Here is a 22933-nt window from a genome sequence, read left to right as displayed (position 1 = left end):
CTTTGTCATCTCAAACCTGTCAACTTTGTTCTCCAAGGACTGCAATCTTAGCTTAAAAAAAAAATACAGATAGCGATTCACACAGAGTTAAAGGTGGACTAATGCTCTCAAATAAAAAAGACAAAAGGGAAATATATCTTTTTTCTCTCAATGACAAAAAAATGTATAATTTTTTTCCTATCATGTAATAAATAAATTCAGTATTTTTAATAAAGTAACTGGCATCACTTTTTTTTTTTCCATTTTACTGCAGCAATATTCTAGATATAAGCCACTGATAGTTATTCCTCTGTTTAATCCTCCTTAACACATTTCCCTTTTCATAAAAAGTGATAAACTACACAAACACTCAACTGCCTGATTACCCAAATACCTCTGCTAATTTGCCAAGGTTAGCAGAAATGGGGCGTACAGTATATTGTTGGCTATGCATGGCTGAAGGGTGCAGAAACAGCACAAGGCTATATATTTCACACTCCATAAACAAAATGGTGAAACACACACTAGAAAGGTGCAATACTTATCTAATCTAAATTCAGGCAACATCAGTAGCTTTGATCTCTATTAGGTTAAATCACTGTCTCTTCAAGGAATGACCAAATCATTAACCCAACAAACCAGTTGATGAAAACACTCATATATATGAATACTGAGTAAGCAACATTTCTGATGCAGTGAAAAATAACCCCACATAATTGTGCAGAACACGGACAGAAGTCTCTTTAAAGCTTTATCCCCTCTTTCAACTATTTGTCCGTGCATACAAAAAATGTATTTAATATCTATGAACAAGTGCTAAGCAATGAACAGTGAGGCCTTGGAAAAACCAAAATAAGGAACAATTTCTGATCTTGCCAGCTACATAAATTAATAAAATAGAACATAGATAGTGATCTGTGGTGGCTTCAGCCTGCAGCGGCTTGAAGCAGAATCTTGGTGCCCAGCCAGAGACGTAAAGTCAAGCCATTGCAGCGAGAGTGCTGAATCCTAGCCTCTAGACCACCAGGAAGCAGTGGCCAGTGACATGACCTTGGCGTGTCAGTTATGTAGAAATGAATTTTTGCATAGAGAGGGAAAGTAGTGAAACAGGTAAAGTGTTTATTAGAAAGGAAAAGGGTACGTGTGTCTAGACACATGGACGGGCTCAGAGAGAGGGTCGTGCCCTTGTTTGAATCACTTTTGTGGGGGCATTTCTTCCAGGTTTCCCTTGGCCAGTCACTATGATTTGCCTGGTTCTGAGTTTGTGTTTGATAACTCTCAGGACCCTCCCACGTGTGCGTCCACATGTCTTACTGAAGATGAATTCTAGTGAAGAGGCCTAAGGGTAGGCTGATACCACCTACTATGAGATGAGGCCCCTCCCTTGTGACCGTCAAGGAACCTTTCTGCACATGTGTAGTTGGGAATATCTCCTCGACTTTGAGAATAAGTAATATGTGGTCTTTTATCTCTCATCTGGGCAGGGCCCAGCATCCACTCTTGCTCCTATTGTTATGGAGTTTTTTGTCCATAAGGAACAAACTAGCTGTTCACCTGGGGCCCATCTATCTTCTGCCTCTATAGGACTTGTTTCTAAATCATAAAAAATAGGCCCAAGTTGTAGTGGTTTATAGCAACTAAGGTTGTCATCATAATTTGGCTGTGGTTCCCCTACGTGTCATTTCCAATATGGAATTCAGGGTAAAGGAACGCCTCTTTGTGGAATATTTTTAATTTTAAATTTCCTTCCTGGAAGGGGCATATGCCAATTCCACTTATTTTTCACTGGACAGACTAAATCACATGGCCAAGACTGACAGCAAGCCAATGGAAAAATACAATGTCCCTTTGGTAAGGTTCAAGAAAAAAAAATGAGAAGAACTATGTACCTTTTATAGTACTGTAAAAGAAGGATAGACCACATGTTTTTGGAAGATAGGGTGCAAATCAGTGCCAGTTATGGAGGAATCTATTCTAGGGAGGGCTTCATAGAGGAGGTGACAATTGAAGCAAATCTGGAACAGTAATGTACTCAGTCAAATATACCCTGATCTTATATCATTAAATAGGGGAAAAGTAATTCTCTACAGAGATTAGAGGAAGTCTTAGAGGCATAAATTGAAAATGGCGTGCTTGGGTAATAGCAAGTGGTTCAGGACTGGAAGTAAATTATTTCCCAGAAGGAAAAAGATAGTAACAGGAGGTGAGATAATAAACATTCTTGAAGACTAGGCTATGGGGATTGAAAGAGATTACAGTTGGCCTTGAGGAGTCAAAGGACAGAGTTAAACAAAAAATGGACATGGACTTTTCCAGACTCCTCTGGTCTCATAGGGACATGTGATGCAGTTAAAAAGTAGCCTCAGGGAGAAGGTGCAAGTATGAAATAGAAGAGACAGAGTAGGAGTGAGAAAGGGTGAACTATTCCTTCTTGGGAAGTTTTAATGGTTCAAACACTTTAGTGAACATCTGGGACCTTAGCTAAGCAGTCATTGAAAGTGAAGTTAAAAAAAAAAAGACATTAAATACAGGAAACAAAACGTATTTATTGAGTGAGTCCAAATAATTTTGAATGTTATGATACTGAAATACTACCATTTTTAAATTATAAATTATTTTTTATTTGTGAAAAATCTAGATTACATTTTTCAGCATACATTTCAGTGGTGTTAAGTACATTCACACTGTTGTGCAACCGTTGCCACCACTCGTCCATGAAACTTTCTGTCTTGTGAACTGAAGCTCTGCACCCATTTTACAATTCTCTAGGAGCTCCTGTCCTCAGTCCCTGGCAACCCTCATCCTAGTTTCGATATCTATGAATTTGGCTACTCTAAGTATGTCATATGAATGATTTAATGGTTTTGAAACAAAAATTATTTATTTATGGTTCTGTGAAGTAGATATGTATATTGGAGAAGGAAGTAGCAACCCATTCCAGTATTCTTGCCAGGAAAATCCAATGGACAAAGGATGTTGGAGAGTGACAGTCCGTGGGGTTGCAAAGAATCAGATGCAACTGAGCACACACACACATGTATTTATGTATTGTGTCACCATCACAAGATGGTCAACACCGAAATCAGATTGATTATATTCTTTGCAGCCAAAGATAGAGAAGCTCTATACAGTCAACAAAAACAAGACCAGAAGCTGACTACGGCTCAGATCATGAACTCCTTATTACCAAATTCAGACTTAAATTGAAGAAAGTAGGGAAAACCACTAGATCATTCAGGTATGACCTAAATCAAATTCCTTATGATTATACAGTGGAAGTGAGAAATAGATTTAAGGGCCTAGATCTGATAGATAGAGTGCCTGATGAGCTATAGAATGAGGTTCGTGATATTGTACAAGAGACAGGGATCAAGACCATCCCCATGGAAAAGAAATGCAAAAAAGCAAAATGGCTGTCTGGGGAGGCCTTACAAATAGCTGTGAAAAGAAGAGAAGCCAAAAGCAAAGGAGAAAAGGAAAGATATAAGCATCTGAATGCAGAGTTCCAAAGAATAGCAAGAAGACATAAGAAAGCCTTCCTCAGCGATCAATGCAAAGAAATAGAGGTAAACAACAGAATGGGAAAGACTAGAGATCTCTTCAAGAAAATTAGAGATAGCAAGGGAACATTTCATGCAAAGATGGGCTCGATAAAGGACAGAAATGGTATGGACCTAACAGAAGCAGAAGATATTAAGAAGAGATGGCAAGAATACACAGAAGAACTGTACAAAAAAGATCTTCATGACCCAGATAATTACGATGGTGTGATCACTCACTTAGAGCCAGATATCCCAGAATGTGAAGTCAAGTGGGCCTTAGAAAGCATCACTACGAACAAAGCTAGTGGAGGTGATGGAATTCCAGTTGAGCTATTTCAAATCCTGAAAGATGATGCTGTGAAAGTGCTGCACTCAATATGCCAGCAAATTTGGAAAACTCAGCAGTGGCCACAGGACTGGAAAAGGTCAGTTTTCATTCTAATCCCAAAGAAAGGCAGTGCCAAAGAATGCTCAAACTACTGCACAATTGCATGCATCTCACATGCTAGTAAATCAATGCTCAAAATTCTCCAAGCCAGGCTTCAGCAATACATGAACCGTGAACTTCCTGATGTTCAAGCTGGTTTTAGAAAAGGCAGAGGAAGTGGAGATCAAATTGCCAACATCTGCTGGATCATCGAAAAAGCAAGAGAGTTCCAGAAAAACATCTATTTCTGCTTTATTGACTATGCCAAAGCCTTTGACTGTGTGGATCACAATAAACTGTGGAAAATTCTGAAGGAGATGGGAATCCCAGACCACCTGACCTGCCTCTTGAGAAATCTGTATGCAGATCAGGAAGCAACAGTTAGAAATGGACAAGGACAACAGACTGGTTCCAAATAGGAAAAGGAGTACGTCAAGGCTGTATATTATCACCCTGCTAATTTAACTTATGTGCAGAGTACATCATGAGAGACACTGGACTGGAAGAAACACAAGCTGGAATCAAGATTGCCGGGAGAAATATCAATAACCTCAGATATGCAGATGACACCATCCTTATGGCAGAAAGTGAAGAGGAACAAAAAGCCTCTTGATGAAAGTGAAAGAGGAGAGTGAAAAAGTTGGCTTAAAGCTCAACATTCAGAAAATGAAGATCATGGCATCCGGTCCCATCACTTCATGGGAAATAGAAGGGGAAACAGTGTCAGACTTCATTTTTCTGGGCTCCAAAATCACTGAAGATGGTGATTGCAGCCATGAAATTAAAAGACACTTACTCCTTGGAAGGAAAGTTATGTCCAACCTAGATAGCATATTCAAAAGCAGAGACATTGCTTTGCCAACAAAGGTCCGTCTAGTCAAGGCTATGGTTTTTCCTGTGGTCATGTATGGATGTGAGAGTTGGACTGTGAAGAAGGCTGAGCACCGAAGAATTGATGCTTTTGAACTGTGGTGTTGGAGAAGACTCTTGAGAGTCCCTTGGACTGCAAGGAGATCCAACCAGTCCATTCTGAAGGAGATCAGTCCTGGGATTTCTCTGGAGGGAATGATGCTAAAGCTGAAACTCCAATACTTTGGCCACCTCATGCAAAGAGTTGACTCATTGGCAAAGACTCTGATGCTGGGAGGGATTGAGGGCAGGAGGAGAAGGGGACGACAGAGGATGAGATGGCTGGATGGCACCACTGACTCAATGGACGTGAGTCTGAGTGAACTCCAGGATTTGGTGATGGACAGGAAGGCCTGGCGTGCTGCAATTCATGGGATTGCAAAGAGTCGGACACGACTGAGCAACTGAACTGAACTGAATTATAATAAATGATCATAAATTAAATTATGAAATTTACTTTCTCAGTGGTCCCATGAGCACACTAGCTTGTAACGACTTCTAGGACTCAACAATAACACTAAAGGTAGCAATAATATTTATGACATATTTATCATAGAACACATATAGTAAAGGAACATCTAGGTAAAGGTACATCCAGGTAAAGAACATCCAGGAAAGAGAGAAGTAGTGAAACACAGACTTTCTTGCCTTTCTACCCAAAAAGTATCTTTTTTCCCACCATCAAATTGCAGCAGCTGTCCAATCTGTCCTTGCCCAAGAAATCTTTTTGTTTTTGGTTTCTTTTGAAACCTCCTTTCAGCTTCCCTATTGCCTTATTTTGTTACTAAATATTTGTATTGTTCTATTTATTATTTTAACATATAATTTTGACTCAATTTTAGTGGTTGCTTTAGAAATTACAGTATGCATCTTATATCACAGGTTATTTCAGAATAATACTACTCCTGGTAAAATACAGAACCCTGGCTCCAGTGTAGCTGCATTCCCTCCCCCTTCCTTTGTGCTATGATTGAAATGCCAGGTCCCTATTTTTGAGAATTAATGTTTTTAGGAACCCCTAAAATATTGTGAAGAAGAAAGAGGTTCTGATATGGATACCTAGCCTGTATTACCCATAGACATAGGAAATTATAATTATGAAAACCTTGCCTGCCCAGAAGAGCAGAAATTTGTGAATGGAGGGAAACGGTTTTACCCCAGTTCTGATACTGCTTTAAAACATGTAGTGTTGTACAGCTAGTCCCTCCTATGATAAGGAGCTTGTGACTCTGACGTTTTCTAGTTCAGTAATGCTATGAATCAGTTTTACTGCATTTCAAGCTAAGGTAGAATGTCTCCATCCTTCTTTTCCTTATGAAGCTAGAACTCATTTCACAATGTGCCCTTCAATGCTACATCTCTGCACTGAAAAGTCTGTGTGACTGGTTCTTGCCCCTGAACTGTTTTCTTTTGCCAACTTTTCTACACAGTGTAGAAATTGACTGAACTAAATGCTGCTCTTGCAACAAAATGTATTTAAGCCTTAAAGGTAATCCATCTTTAAGACAAATGTCCTTTTCCAGAAAAAAAAAAAACATTATTTCTCGTATATAAATATTAGTAATTAAGCTTCAAAAAAGGCACAGTTTGTTGAATGGCAATGCACTGCCACAAAAATGTTAATTGCATTCACAATTGCACGTATAACTCTGAAAGTTCTTCTTTTTTAAAAAATTTTCTACAAAACCAGACTACAAATGCCAGGTGCCTGCATTGCTCTTTTCATAAAATAACTTGGCAGAAACTGAGTCACAGTCTCTCCTCCCATGAAGAGGAACTATGTGTCAGACCCAAGGACCACCAGGATATTGAAACAGAGGATGAATTAGGATGAGATTGCTTATGTGATAAGCTGTGTTTAGAATGATGACAATTGATATACAATTCAAAAACAAGTATGATAGCACAAAAAGTTTATCAGAAATAGCAGACAAAAGACAGGAAAAGAAGGGGAATAAACTCAGGATTCAGACTATTTTCATTAAATGTAATTTTCTTCCTCTTGGATTTCCTAGCCTTTAATATATTGTTTGGACATATCTTCCTTTAGGGAGAACTCAGTGTCCTGAAATGCTGCATAATTTAATACGTTTATTTCGATTTATAAAATAGAGTAAATTTAGACTGACTCATCCAAGCTTCATATTTAAGGAATTTAAGGAATGTATCTAACTAAAGGTAGAACGTCTCTTACCTCTGCTATTTTGTTACTTATAGAAGGAAACTGTGATTATGAATCAAAGTGAATCATTGAAGTGTTTTAGAACTCTGTATTACCATATTTAAGTTATTATTATAGACAATAAATAGATTTTTAGAGAATAAATTTTAAAAGAAAGAAAGCTAAAGAGTTTACTTTAACACTGTGATATTAGGGTGATGGGTAGGACTGAAAGAAAAGAAAGAAAAAAAAATTAAGAGCATACACACTGTGACGCAGATTATTCTAATTGTTTCAATAGCAAGAAAATTAAAATGATGCTAATTCTGATCTTCGTTATTATACTTACCTCCTCCAAGTTGGAATATACACTAAGAAAGATATTTGAAATCTAACCAGTAAGGAAGGCGAACAAAGTAGGAAACAATATTCAAACATTTGGTTATCTTAGAGGATTTGGAGTGTCTGTTATTTGTATGAATTCTTCCTAAGTCAAAGGACTTCAAATCTTTCCTGTGCATACTGTGATTTCCTAGATATGTCGATAGGAGGCTCATTACTTTATAGGCACAATGGATAAAGACATAGGGTAGTTAAAGTTTTTAATTTGAAAAATAAATTAACATTATATCACATAATTTATGGGAAATGTGTAATATATTTTATTGACTGCATGTAGAACTTAGAAATATGATTTATATGAATTTGCTATTTCAGCATGATGAATTGATTGTCACATTGAGGATTATGGAATTAGCTGGAAGAACAGATGATTAACCACCACAGCCTTTTGGCTGGTGAAGTTTTACCTTCTGATTTTCGAACATTAATAAATCATACTTCAGCATATGGGACTATTTTGGCAATAGAGCCACTATCAATTTAATCATCTCAAACCAGAAACGAATGTGTAAGTTGCAAATGTCACAGACACGCAAACCAGTTACTAAGAACAATTGAGTATATTATTCTTCTAGTCACATTAATTACAGCTGAAACAAACCTTGAAGAGCTAAGAAAACATAGCACGACTTATCTACTATTTACTAGGGGGGAAAAAAAGAATCAATATAGCCATTAATTGCATAAATAGCAATAAATACTTTGGCTGCTGTCCAGGAAGTGTACCAACTGAGAGAGTTTTTCGTACTGCTGGTTTCATTACACAGATCATAGTCACAGTAAAGCGGGCAGTGGACTGCTGTTCAATAAACTAAATTTAATGTTACTCAATTATGATCATCACGCTCAGATATAATACTAATAGGAATGTCAACAGCGATTACATTTTCAGATTTATGTAAAATAATTCAAATGCTATTTGCTATCCCTCAGATACAAGGTTCATCCGGTTGTTTATGCAGTTGGTCGATATTGATCGTGCACAGCAAGTAGCATAGCAGAGGCCCAATGGCAAGGATATAGAGCATCCCTGGTGCCAGCCACCAGGGTGCTATGCCAAGTACTGGGGGCAGCATGCCAAGTCATCAAGCAGACAGCGCACCTCTGCAAAGCTGCCTTGTTGTTTTTTTACAATATTTTTTTTTTGAATTGCTCACATGTGCCATGAATAATTCTTGCCAACATTACCCAGCATGAAACAGAAATGAAGGCTCGGAAATGTCTTTCTTAGAGAATTCTTTTCAGAGCTAAATGAATCTAGTGAAGATATCAGTCTAGCATCATTATATGTTGTTATGTATGGCTGGGGCTGTGCCATTTAGCAAAGTGTCACTCAGTGGGCTGAGCAGCTGGTGTATATGATTTTGTATACCACCTGCAAAAAAGATGCCAAACCATACAATCAACCACCTGGCCAAGACAGGAGGGTTGCTAAACACTACTTTGTTGTTGCACCCACATTTTCAGAAAGTTCGAGAACGTAAACAGGCTTAGGCAGAATGAACATTGTACAAAATAAGGTTTGTTAAAGCTTTTTCTGTTCAATAAAGCATATAGTGCCTGCTGTTCAGAGTACTGTTGAACAGATTTGCTTTATTTCTAATGAAGGTGTTTGGGCATTTTCCTGGCACAAATGGAGTAGAATTATGTACTTAAAATGATATTTTAGAACAACAACAAAACATACCGCCACTGCAATTGCACTGCAACAGATTGGAAAAAATGAAAATAGATATAAACTGAAACTCAATAATGAATTAGTGTCGTTACTATGGATGAATCATTCGTTTAGGAGAATCTTGTCTAGCCTTGAACAACCTGTATGTCTAGCAAATTCCACTGAATGCCTTTCTGCCTAAAGCATGTGTTTATTATAATAGTCTCTGTTCCATTACTTGTGGGGGAAACACCTTACAGACGGCCTCTTTATTTATTTGGTTATAAGTGAATATGAGAGTAATTTGATTGTAAACTAATCTTTCTATCACCAGGTTTTCAGTGTCAGAAATGTCAATCTCATTATCTCATCTTTTCACTGGCTCAGCATTAGCTCGCTTTCTGTGGCCACACATCTTTTAAAACTCCAGTCTCTGATTATTTCACAGATTACTGGAGAAAGAACTAATAACAATATAAGGGTATTCAATAAGAAACAAAGGCAGTTGCGGCTTAGAGACTAAGGTCTTTGGCTCTCATTATTTCTGTTCAGTTCAGTTCAGTTTAGTCACTCAGTCGTATCCAACTCTTTGCGACCCCATGGACTGCAGCACGCCAGGCATCCCTGTCCATCACAAACTCTTGGAGTTTATTCACACATGTCCATCGAGTCGGTGATGCCATCCAACCATCTCATCCTCTGTCATCCCCTTCTCCTCCTGCCTTCAATCTTTCCCAAGAATAGGGTCTTTTCTAATGAGTCAGCTCTTCGCATCAGGTGGCTAAAGTACTGGAGTTTCAGCTTCAGCATCAGTCCTTCCAATGAATATTCAGGACTGATTTCCTTTAGGATGGACTGGTTGGATCTCCTTGCTGTCTAAGGGATGCTCAAGAGTCTTCTCCAACACCACAGTTCAAAAGCATCAATTCTTCAGCTATCAGCTTTCTTTATAGTCCAACTCTCACATCCATACACGACTACTGGAAAAACCATAGCTTTGACTAGATGGACCTTTGTTGGCAAAGTAACGTCTCTGCTTTTTAATAAGCTGTCTAGGTTGGTCATAACTTTCTTTCCAAGGAATAAGCATCTTTTAATTTCATGGCTGCAGTCACCATCTGTAGTGACTTTGGAGCCCCACCACAAAGTAAAGTCTGTCACTGTTTCCACTGTTTCTCCACCTATTTGCCATGAAGTGATGGGACCAGATGCTATGATCTTCTTTTTCTGAATGTTGAGCTTTAAGCCAAATTTTTCACTCTCCTCTTTCACTTTCATCAAGAGGCTCTTTAGTTCTTCACTTTCTGCCATAATTGTGGTGTCATCTGCATATCTGAGGTTATTGACATTTCTCCTGGCAATCTTGATTCCAGCTTGTGCTTCATCCAGCCCAGCGTTTCTCATGATGTACTCTGAATATAAGTTAAATAAGCAGGGTGACAGTATACAGCCTTGACATACCCCATTTCCTATATGGAACCAGTCTGTTGTTCCATGTCCAGTTCTAACTGTTGCTTCCTGACCTGCATACAGATTTCTCAAGAGGTGGGTCAGGTGGTCTGGTAGTCCCATTTCTTGAAGAATTTTCCAGTTTGTGGTGATCCACACAATGATAGGCTTTGGCATAGTCAATAAACCTGCAATAGATGTTTTTCTAAAACTCTCTTGCTTTTTTGATGATCCAACGGATGTTGCCAATTTGATCTCTGGTTCCTTACCTTTTCTAAAACCAGCTTGAACATCTGGAAGTTCACAGCTCATGTACTGTTTGAGCCTGGCTTGGAGAATTTTGAGCATTATTTTGGTAGCATGTGAGATGACCGCAATTGTGCAGTAGTTTGAGCATTCTTCAGCATTACCTTTCTTTGTGATTGAAATGAAAACTGACCTCTTCCAGTCCTGTGGCCACTGCTGAGTTTTCCAAATTTGCTGGCATATTGAGTGCAGCACTTTCACAGCATCATTTAGGATTTGAAATCATTCAACTGGAATGCCATCACCTCTACTAGCTTTGTTCGTAGTGATGTTTCCTAAGGCCCACTTGACTTCACATTCCAGGATGTCTGGCTCTAGGTGAGTGATCACACCATCGTGATTATCTGGGTCATGAAGATCTTTTTGTATAGTTCTCTTGTGTATTCTTGCTACCTCTTTTTAATATCTTCTGCTTCTGTTAGGTCCATACCATTTCTGTCCTTTATTGTGCCCATCTTTGCATGAAATATTCCCTTTGTTTCTCTAATTTTCTTGCAGAGATCTCTAGTCTTTCCCATTCTATTATCTCTGTGGTTATGAGTTTAAACTCATTAGGTCTTCCCTTTGCCTCTTTTTAATATACAAGGATTGATTTGGGACTTTTAGAGTTAATACCAACTCTCCAAATAAGAAATGCTAGAATTTTGAAGATTTATAGAAGTTGTTGCTTGTAATATTAGTTTTTGACTGAGCCATCTCTTCATTTTGATATAGCTTGATTATCCTCTACCTCATATTTTCCCCTTCACTTGAGGAGAAGAGTTCACATGACAACTCTTAAAATTATCACTGCAAATTTAAAAATAGGAATTTATTTTATTAATTTTAAAACTTTATTTTAAAATAAAAATAAAGTTGTAAGAATATATGGAGGCATTTTCCAAGCACTACAAATCTAAATTTTTTTTTTTCTTCTTTTTCCTTTAGGGAAAAGAAAACAAAGGGGAAGAAAAAAATAGAGCTTTTAAAAGCTATTAGAATGTACTGTGATTTATTATACTATTCATTACAACTCATGATCTTCTTAGAATGAAAGGAATGCTTTCCATATACTCAATGATCGAAGAAAAAAGGGCAGTGTGATTTATGTTTTTCAATATCATACTGCTCATGAACAAGCTAAATTTAAAGCTCCAAGAAAAGGAAGAGCTTATTTGTATCTTAGGTAGGCTGGTACAGATATTTATACTGAAATTAAAACTTTTCATTGTACAAATAAATAATGATGTTATATGGATATAAAATGATTTATTTAACCTATATAGACATCATTTCAATTACATGCTTTTGCTTCAAAGTCAAACAACTGTTACAATAATGATAAACCAGCTTTGTTAAAATTGATGTAAATACTCATGAAAAATAATGTTTTTGTATTTGATTTTGTTATTTGAAAATTTTAAGTATATTTGGAAAATCTTGGGGGATATGATTCTGCGTTTTTAATTGCAATTTTTACTATATTAAACAAATCAAGTAATTCTGATGAAAACTGACCATCTTAATTGAGATACACTATAAATGGAAAATCATACTGAATTTTGAAGAGGTAGTAAAAACAAAGTAAAATACATGTGTAATATTTTATATTGATTCCTTTTGGAAATGATAGTATTTTGTATATATTTGATAAATAAAACATAATGCTAGAATTCATTGTTTTTTATTTTTTATGTGGCTACTAGAAAATTAAAGTGACATATATAGAGTTCACTTTATATTGTTGTTGAACAGCATGAAGATCTGGTATATATTCACATCAATAAATTCAACCAATGCAAATCTATGTACTTGTGTTTTTTGTTTGTTTATTTGTTTTGTCTTCCATTTTATAAACTACTTTCATAGAATGTTTCAAAAAATTCGGCCAATTTGTATTAGCATAGTCTTACATTTCTATGATGTGTAAATGTTTAGTCCCCTTGGACATGGCATGCTGAAATCTGACTCTGGTGAAGGGTCTCCAAACAGCAAACAGGTAGTAGACATGATCTAATTCCCCTCCAGCATCTGTGAGCAAGGCCTGATTCTGCTTCAAGTGAAGCTTAGTGGGAATGGGAGTTTGAGTGTAAATTGAATCAAATAAATCCTTTAAAATATAAATATGCTCTATATCAGTCTCCAGTTCTTTTCTGATATGTGCTGTAATTAGTATATAAGATACTGGAAGGCTCTCTGAATATGCTATAATTGCTTAACTCAGAGTATTTGATTGTCTTTTAGGGCAGTCATAGAAAATTTCTTCTTTCTTTAAGAGCTTGAGACTTAAAATCTATCTGAATAGCAGCTTTAAACTTTCCAGTGTTTGAAACAGTCATTCACTCTCATGGTCTTACTATCTTCCTCGCTCTTAGTGCCTTGGTATGTCAGTATGCATCTGGTCTGCCAAGAAGGATAAAGAAGGATAATTTAGGCAACTTACTTGCAATTTTTTATGTACCAATTACTGGCATCCTATTTGGAAATAAATTAATATACTGCTGTCAAGACCAACGAGGCATCAAGCCCGGATTCCACTCACTAGAGTGGTCTTACCAGTTACTTTGTAAGTTTCAGTGACAGGATCTACTCTAGATAGTTCTAAAAGAAATTTAACAGAGGGAATTAGGCACTTTAAGCTGTTAGATGATATAATATATAATCCAGGAATGACTATCAGAACAAAGTCTCTGAATTGATTTGCAAAGGAGCTATAAGCTCTACCATTTCCGAAATTTGGGGAATAAAGAAACTATTAATGCAACTTCAGACTTCTGAATTATATAGTCACTGTTGTGATCTAAGTTAGAAAAGAAATATCTGCCTGAGGTTTTGTAAGCCATCTGCAGTGTTTGTTTTATACCACTTTCCAACAACAGGAAACTTAGAAAACCGGACGAGTCAATTTGTTAGCATTTGCTACAGAAATTCGGACATAGTATTATCAAGAACAAGAAGAAACAACAAGGCTAATAAAAATAGCATTATTATAAAGCAAGTCATGAAATAGCAAAATCTTTTATTTCAACAGGAAGATATTACAATTTACAAGGAAAAATAGACATACATATCATCAGAATGCATAATTTTACTCTCTCCCTCAGTAGTTGGTAGGTCAATCAGACAAAAACATCTAGAAGAACAACATAATCAACAAGCTTAATTGGATGTATATAATCCTGAAAAGTAATAAAACATAAGATATTTTAAGTTAATATAAGATGTATTTGAGAGATATCTCTAACTTTCAACACTGTTTGCTAACAAAAATCCTTTAAAAAATCATTCTGGACAAAGAGATGTAAGCACCTTGCTTTTGTGATGTGAAGAAATCCAAAAGATGCACAGAGAATTGTCTCCCAACAATGACCCCTCCGAACGATGGCAGTTTCAGATTGTTTTAAAGTAAAAGCATCAGTTGTAATGTATGTTGCCTCTAAGATCCTAAAAGGTTTATCAGAAGAATTTTGACTTCTTCTTTGTCCTTGCCAGTATGGTCAATTGCATCAACACTTTGAGACCCCATGAACGGTAGCCCACCAGGCTCCCCTGTCCATGGATTCTCCAGGCAAGAGTACCAGAGTGGATTGCCATGCCCTCTTCCAGGGGATCTTCCCAACCCAGGAACTGAACACACATCTCTTGAGTCTTCTGCATTGGCAGGCGGTTTTTTACCACTAGTGCTGCTGGGGAAGCCCTTTTTTGTTCTTAGGAGTATACAAGGGCACCAGCTTGTCTTTCACCTTTGAGCAGACGGTGAAACTACAGCAATGTTTTGCATTCTTTCTTTACCTTTCCCCTTGCCAAAATTCACAGCAGGAACAGTGTAATTGCCAGGTTCTCTGACTTCGGGTTTGGCTACATAACTTGTTTTGTCCAGCAGAAGGTAAGTGTCACGGTCTATGTGTGGGTTGGAAAAGAATACCCAGTATAAAGTTTATTGGAGTGGGGTTCACTGGCAGAGAATGGGCCTGCATCCTGATAGTCAGGTAACACTTGTTGCCAAAATCTCAGCTTCCTGCCCACCAGTGCCAAATATAAATATGGAGACAGAGTTTGGAGGGAATAGAAAAGAACGACTTTATTATTTTTGCCAGGCAAAATGGAAACACAGTTAGTGCCTCAAGAACTGTGCCCCTCATTCTCAGGAATAGGGAGAAGTTTTTTATACTCTTGAAGGTCTTGCTTTTTTTTTTTTCTTCTTTTTCTCTTGCAGTGTTTCAAAATGGCCACAGCTGGCATCAGACAACTCAGCAACCGGGTCTTGTGTCCCTGAAGTTATCGTCCCATGACCTTCTTTCTGAAATGCAGAATGTTACAATAGAGTATAGGGGAAAAAGTATGCCAGGTGCAGAGTATAATCTGTATGGTTTCAGAGCGTAATTAGCTTCATGAAGGATAAGTCTGGCTACAAGTGTTTGTTGGTAGTAAAAGCTAAAGAAAGTCATTTATTTAACTCTTGTAGGCCTGTTTGGCCGTTTCTTTGCCAAAGGCTGTTTACTCATTTCTGTTGCAGCTTGTTTTTGCTGCAACAAGCTGACCCTAACATGGGTCATTTGCCTGTTTTTATAGCTGGGGATCAAAGGAATGGGATAGAAATATTGCGAGTCATTTGCTGATTGGGTGAGGTATGTATACTGTCTAACTTATAGGGGTAAGGAGAACAGGACAAAAAGCTTTCCTTATATGAGATGGGAAATGGACAGGCCAGCTACCCAGGAGGGCTCCAAAAATTCTGTAACAGTTGCAGCATGCAGCAAGGGTGATAAAGTTCTGGTGCTTTCTGTTTTGTGTTCTAGGGCCCTTTGAGCTTATCTTGTTCTTCTGTCCTGAAGACACCACAGTAAGCTCACAAGCTATCCTGCTCTGCACCATGAAAAATAAAACCATCCTAAGTGGTAATTGTTTCTTCAATCCTGAAATGAAAGATACACAGAACTGATCTGAGCTTGATTTGCAACCTGAAACAGAGAGTGGGTGCAAGAAAGAAATGTGTGTCTGATAGATCACTGAGATTTTAGAGCTGTTCTTAGGAAGAATATTTTGTTATGCCTCAGACCACTGGACATCCAAAATATTTACCTATGTGCAGATCCCTGAGTTTTCACAAGAATTAGCTCCTGCTTTGCTTCATAGGAATTTTCCAGAAGTGTTTCTTAAAAACTGGGTGTGACTTTCAGTGCTCAAATCTAGGTCTTTACTTGAAATACTGTGTGACATTTCACTTCACTTCAGTCATATGCATATTATATGAGAAATAAAACCTGTGTCTGAATTGTAGCTCCCTAAAGAGGGAAACTAAAGACCAACCTCGAGACCTCTTAATTAAAAGAGGAAATTTACTAACAATATCTATTAAAATGATGCTCTTTAAATTGCTAATCTAGTTCCTGGGTGATTGCTTTATGTTCTACAGTGAAAATCTTCTGATCTTCCAGTTTATAGTAGAAATATTTTGTTTCTAAATGGTCTTCATAACCTCTTTATTTTTTAAGTTTTATCACAAGAATATTATAAAATAATCAGGAAAAGTATATCATTTATCTCCATTTTACATATAAAGAACAATGAAGGATCAAATTTTAAACTGATAAGGAAAGCATCACTACATGGGAAATAGATGGGGAAACAGTGGAAACAGTGTCAGACTTTATTTTGGGGGGTTCTAAAATCACTGCAGATGGTGACTACAGCCATGAAATTAAAAGATGTTTACTCTTTGGAAGAAAAGTTATGACCAACCTAGATAGCATATTGAAAAGCAGAGACATTACTTTGCCAACAAAGGTCCATCTAGTCAAGGCTATGGTTTTTCCAGTGGTCATGTATGGATGTGAGAGTTGGACTGTGAAGAAAGCTGAGCACCAAAGAATTGATGCTTTTGAACTGTGGTGTTGGAGAAGACTCTTGAGAGTCCCTTGGACTGCAAGGAGATCCAACCAGTCCATTCTGAAGGAGATCAGCTCTGGGTGTTCTTTGGAAGGATGATTCTAAAGCTGAAACTCCAATACTTTGGCCACCTCATGCGAAGAGTTGACTCACTGGAAAAGACTCTGATGCTGGGAGGGATTGGGGGCAAGAGGAGAAGGGGACGACAGAGGATGAGATGGCTGGATGGCATCACCGACTCGATGGACGTGAGTCTCAGTGAACTCCGGGAGATGGTGATGGACAGGGAGGCCTGGCATGCTGCGATTCATGGGGTCGCAAAGAGTCAGACACGAATGAGCAACTGAAATGAACTGAACTGAACAACTGAAGGAAAGCAATATGTTTTTTCTAATGTTGAGTATGGGACACGTTCCTTAATGAGAAAATTCTTTTTTTTTTCCCCAGAAAACTACTCTCTCCATAGATAAAACTCTAATTTTCAAATAACAGCTTAAGAAAAATGTCTCTGAACAAAGCTATTTGTGGTTACATAAAGGATTTCAATTTTTGAAATAATTTTATTATAAAGTATCTTTTGTGATAGGCTGGAATCTATGGATATTTATATATATTAAGATATATATGTAGGTACATATATACATATATCTTGAGAATTTGCAATAGGTTAATATATATTCATTATCTATGACCTAAAGAGCTCAGATAAAGTAAGGATAAGAGACTTGTAAATAACTAATGTCAGTAAGGTCCCACCTGCTATTACTTAATTATGCTGTATTCTACAACAAAACAGCCATGTAAGGGTCATTACTGTGAGGGATGTCAAATTGGCCGATTTAATGTTACTTAGGGCTTACTTTATCTATATAACTGTCTTAGATAAGAATTGCAACCTAATAATGATTACATTAGTGTCAGAAGTGTAGGGTACACCTATGGTTTATTTAGTAGGAAAAGATAGTATTAATGTTCTAAATTGAATTGTAATATCTACTTTCAGATAGTTAAAATAGTGTATGTAAAATATCCAGCCACTCATTAATGGTTGATACCTGAGAAATACCAAAGTGCTTGAAATATTTAAATGTCTACTGCTACCTCAGGCCAACAGCTTTTCAAAAGGTATGGTGGTTTAAATATATTATTGATACATCTAAATAAAGTTACTGTGCTTTATGAAGTAAAATTTAACGTGTCATTTTTAGTTACCTATGACATATTTTGTGTGTTTAACATGTTTATTCCTTTTGGTATTATGGTTCATTCTCCAAATACATCTTAGTCGAAAAAAAGAAAAAACTTTTAAAAGTTTTTCTGAGCTTTCTTGGTGGCTCAGATGGTCAAGAATCTGCCTCCAATGTGGGAGATCTGGTTTTGATCCCAGGGTTGGGAAGATCTCCTAGAGGAGAGCATGGCAACCCACTCCAGTATTCTTGCCTGGAAATTCCCCATGGACAGAGGAGCCTGGTGAGCTACATCCATGGGGTCGCAAAGACTTGGACACAGCTGAGCAACTAAGCACAGCACAGCACACAAGTGGGGAAAAAAATCTTTACAAAAGGAAATTTGTAATAGTAAAGTTGAAATAATGTGTTTTATGTAAATTTATAATTTTCAGATAACACACATGCACACACACACAAAATCTGTATTTGACACTGAGTCATCAGAATCAATTATAAAACAGTAAAAAATTACAGGAAACAGTACAAACACAAAGCTATTTTAAAAAATGGAGCATTGTCATCTATATATTTTTAAGTTTCTAATTTTTCGAAGAAAGTTGAGTTTCCAGTATATGCATCACTCTAATGAACTAAGAAGTAAGCATCTTAAAAATATCTTCCATCTTCACAACAGTAATTTTTTTGTTTTAAAAAATTTATTTAAAATATATGTGACAGTTTTTATCATAAATGGGTGTTGAATTTTGTCAAAGGCTTTCTCTGCATCTATTGAGATAATCATATGGTTTTTGTTTTTCAATTTGTTAATGTGGTGTATTACATTGATTGATTTGTGGATATTGAAGAATCCTTGCATCCCTGGGATAAAGCCCACTTGGTCATGGTGTATGATCTTTTTAATGTGTTGTTGGATTCTGATTGCTAGAATTTTGTTTAGGATTTTTGCATCTATGTTCATCAGTGATATTGGCCTGTAGTTTTCTTTTTTTGTGGGATCTTTGTCAGGTTTTGGTATTAGGGTGATGGTGGCCTCATAGAATGAGTTTGGAAGTTTACCTTCCTCTGCAATTTTCTGGAAGAGTTTGAGCAGGATAGGTGTTAGCCCTTCTCTAAATTTTTGGTAGAATTCAGCTGTGAAGCCGTCTGGACCTGGGCTTTTGTTTGCTGGAAGATTTTTGATTACAGTTTCAATTTCCGTGCTTGTGATGGGTTTGTTAAGGTTTTCTATTTCTTCCTGGTCAAGTTTTGGAAAGTTGTACTTTTCTAAGAATTTGTCCATTTCTTCCTCGTTGTCCATTTTATTGGCATATAATTGTTGATAATAGTCTCTTATGATCCTTTGTATTTCTGTGTTGTCTGTTGTGATCTCTCCATTTTCATTTCTAATTTTATTGATTTGCACGATGCTGGATGCTTGGGGCTGGTGCACTGGGACGACCCAGAGGGATGGTGTGGGGAGGGAGGAGGGAGGAGGGTTCAGGATGGGGAACACATGTATACTAATTAAATAATTTTCTATTAAAGAAAAAAAAAGTGAAAAAAAATAAATAAAAAATAAAAAGCAAAAATAAATAAATAAATAAATAAAATATATGTGACAGTTTGTTGTTGTATTTTCATTCATAGGAGAAATCTTGAACAAATACAGAACAGCAGCAAATATAAGCACACCTATTTGAGCATGCTCTTATGAGCATGTGATCAATTGATTGCTAGTATGAATCTATGCTAACTAATCTAGCATAATAATGGGTAGGAATTGTAGAACATACTTGGAGAAAGTTTCTCTCTTCTATATGGGATGAAAAATTTTGGATTTAATGAAAAAGGGAAAATTTTCTCACATTGCTACATTAGCCATTATGTCAATAGTTAGAAAGACTAAATGCAAAGATGTCTATCTTTGGTCGGAAGCTCAACTTTTCAAATTTATTAGAATAATTGACAACAAGCTTTCTGTCTGGAACATGCCTAGACAGAAACCACCAAGTAACAGAATAGCATATGGACATTGTGCTTTATAATTCACAAGACATTTTACCACACATAATCTCATTTCTTCCTCACAACAAAACAGATACATTGGTAGGTGAAATATTATATTCTACAAGTTCAACAGCAGAAGCAGAATGAAAGAATTTTAGTGATTCTCACATGAACGCACAGTATGTGGTAATAGATTCAAAATGTAGATAAAAGTTTTAAGTATTAATTACAGACTTCTTTCTTTTACATGTGCTCTTGTGAAAAGACTGAGAACATGTATTTCATCAAGATTTAATGTATATCATAATTTTGTTAAATGCCAAGCATGTGAAAATTATTCTAGATAAATTCAAATTGACGATGAGCTTATTTTACATTTAGATCAATCAGCATCCTCAAATATCTATTCTTCAGGGCACAGTGAGGTCAAACAAATGTACAATAGGCTTCCTACTTGGATGGTAATTTTGTTAGTGGTTGATAAACCGTATACAGGGAGTAAGATAACGTGCAGGCTTTTAACAAATATTCTCTTTTAACATATGTTAGAAATAGTACTAAAAGCAAAAAAAATGAACAGAGTGAAAGAGATAAAAACCTAGGTGTTTCTCTGTGAATGTGTGCTTGTGTATATATACTTACATGATGCCTGATATGCCAAGTTCAACTGAATCCTCGATATGCAGAAAAACCGTTAGCATTACAAGAAGCTCTTCTCTTCCATTCAAGAATCTTAGTCTAGTAAGGAACACCAATATTAATCAAATAATCATTTTCCATCCATGCATTCATTCATTCAGCTAATATTTAAAGAACACTATGGATGAGAAACTATTCTCAGTGAGTGCTACAGACATGGTTGTGTAAATACAGGTGCCATTGCACAGATACGAAGTCATAGAGCTGGGATACCATATATCCTGCAACTGGAACACACAACTCCATCTGGCTGAAAGCAGAGGTCTTGTGAACAATCAACCATGTCCAACTCTTCATCTATCTAGAAAATGCTAACTAAAGGTAGAAAACAATTTGAAGTTTCTTTGGTTTGAAAATGCATGTAATGTTGCATTATTTGATAAAATATAATATATTTTATACCATATATTGGGCTTCCCACGTGGCTCAGACAGTAAAGAATCCGCTGGCAATGCAGGAAACCTGGGTTTGATTCCTGGATTGGGAAGATCCCCTGGAGGAGGAAATGGCAGCCCACTCTAGTATTCTTGCCAGGAGAATCCCCATGGACAGAGGAGCCTGGCAGGCTACTGTCCCTGGGGTCGCAAACAGTCAGACACAGCTGAGCAACTAAGCACAGCACAGCACATGTAATATATGTAATTTTGCATTATCTGATAATATATAATGTATTTTATACCATATAGTGACAATTAATTATTCATATATGGTACTATGATGAAGACAGTAGTTTTTATTTACCTATTTCTAATTTTTAAGTGAAATTGACTATTGGAGTTCTACTGAGACTTAAGGAATGATAAGCAATTATTTCATCTGCAGCATAATTTTCAAATATGTTTTTAAAATTGCAGTAACTAAAACTAGAGATATAGAATAAGAAACTGTTCTGGAGACCCATGAATACAAAAGCAAAGTAATGTTTTATTTAGAGAGGACTTATTGCATTATTTTTCACATTACTAGAAATATTGCTATCTACCTTGCAGGAAAGTAATGAGGCCATCTAGGTAAAGACACCTTTCACAGTATAGAACATATGATTAGAAAATCAATAAATACTAAATATTAAGAATTATATTCTTGACTACTTTTGCAGTAGTTCAGTTTAGAAATAATGCAGATCATGCTGCTGCTCCTGCTACTCCTAAGTTGCTTCAGTCGTGTCCGACTCTGTGCGTCCCCACAGATGGCAGCCCACCAGGCTCCCCCGTCCTTGGGATTCTCCAGGCAAGAATACTAGAGTGGGTTGCCATTTCCTTCTCCAATGCATGAAAGTGAAAAGTGAAAGTGAAGTCGCTCAGTCCTGTCTGACTCCTTGAGACCCGATGGACTGCAGCCCACCAGGCTCTTCCATCCATGGGATTTTCCAGGCAAGAGTACTGGAGTGGGGTGCCATTGCCTTCTCCTAATGCAGATCATACCATGTACTTATTTTATTTCTTCAATATAATATTTTACTCTCAACAGACAACCTTATCTGTCTCCTGAGAAACCTGTATGCAGGACAAGAAGCAAAAGTTAGAACCGGATATGGAACAACAGACTGGTTCCAAATCAGGAAAGGAGTATGTCAAGGCTGTATATTGTCACCCAGCTTATTTAAATTATATGCAGAGTACCTCAAGCAAAATGCTGGGTTGGATGACTCACAAACTGAAGTTAAGATTGCCAGGAGAAATATCAACAACCTCAAATTTGCAGATGATACCACTCTAATGGCAGAAAGTTAAGAGGAACTAAAAAGCCTCTGCTGCTGTTGCTGCTGCTAAGTCGCTTCAGTCGTGGTCGACTCTGTGCGACCCCATAGATGGCAGCCCACCAGGCTTCCCCATCCCTGGGATTCTCCAGGCAAGAACACTGGAGTGGGTTGCCATTTCCTCCTCCAATGCATGAAAGTGAAAAGTGAAAGGAAAGTCACTCAGTCATGTCTGACTGTTAGCGACCACATGGACTGCAGCCCACCAGGCTCCTCCACCCATGGGATTTTCCAGGCAAGAGTACTGGAGTGGGGTGCCGTTGCCTTCTCCAAAAAGCCTCTAGATAAGGGCAAAAGAGGAGAGTGAAAAAATTGGCTTAAAATTCACTCAATATTCAAAAAGCTAACATCATGGTATTCACATAATTCATGGCAAATAGATGGGAAAAAAGTGGAAATAGTGACAGATTTTATCTTCTAGGTCTCCCAAATCACTGTGGATGGTGACTGCAGCCATGAAATTAAAAGACACTTGCTCCTTGGAAGAAAAGCTATGAAAAACCTAGACAGTGTATTAAAATGCAGAGACATCATTTTACCAACAAGGTCCATAAGTTTAAAGCTATGGTTTTTCCAGTAGTAATGTATGGATGTGAGAG

Source organism: Bos javanicus, chromosome 12 (genome assembly GCF_032452875.1).
Source record: "Bos javanicus breed banteng chromosome 12, ARS-OSU_banteng_1.0, whole genome shotgun sequence".
Lineage (NCBI taxonomy): Eukaryota > Metazoa > Chordata > Mammalia > Artiodactyla > Bovidae > Bos > Bos javanicus.
Note: the sequence above shows the minus strand (reverse complement) of the source record.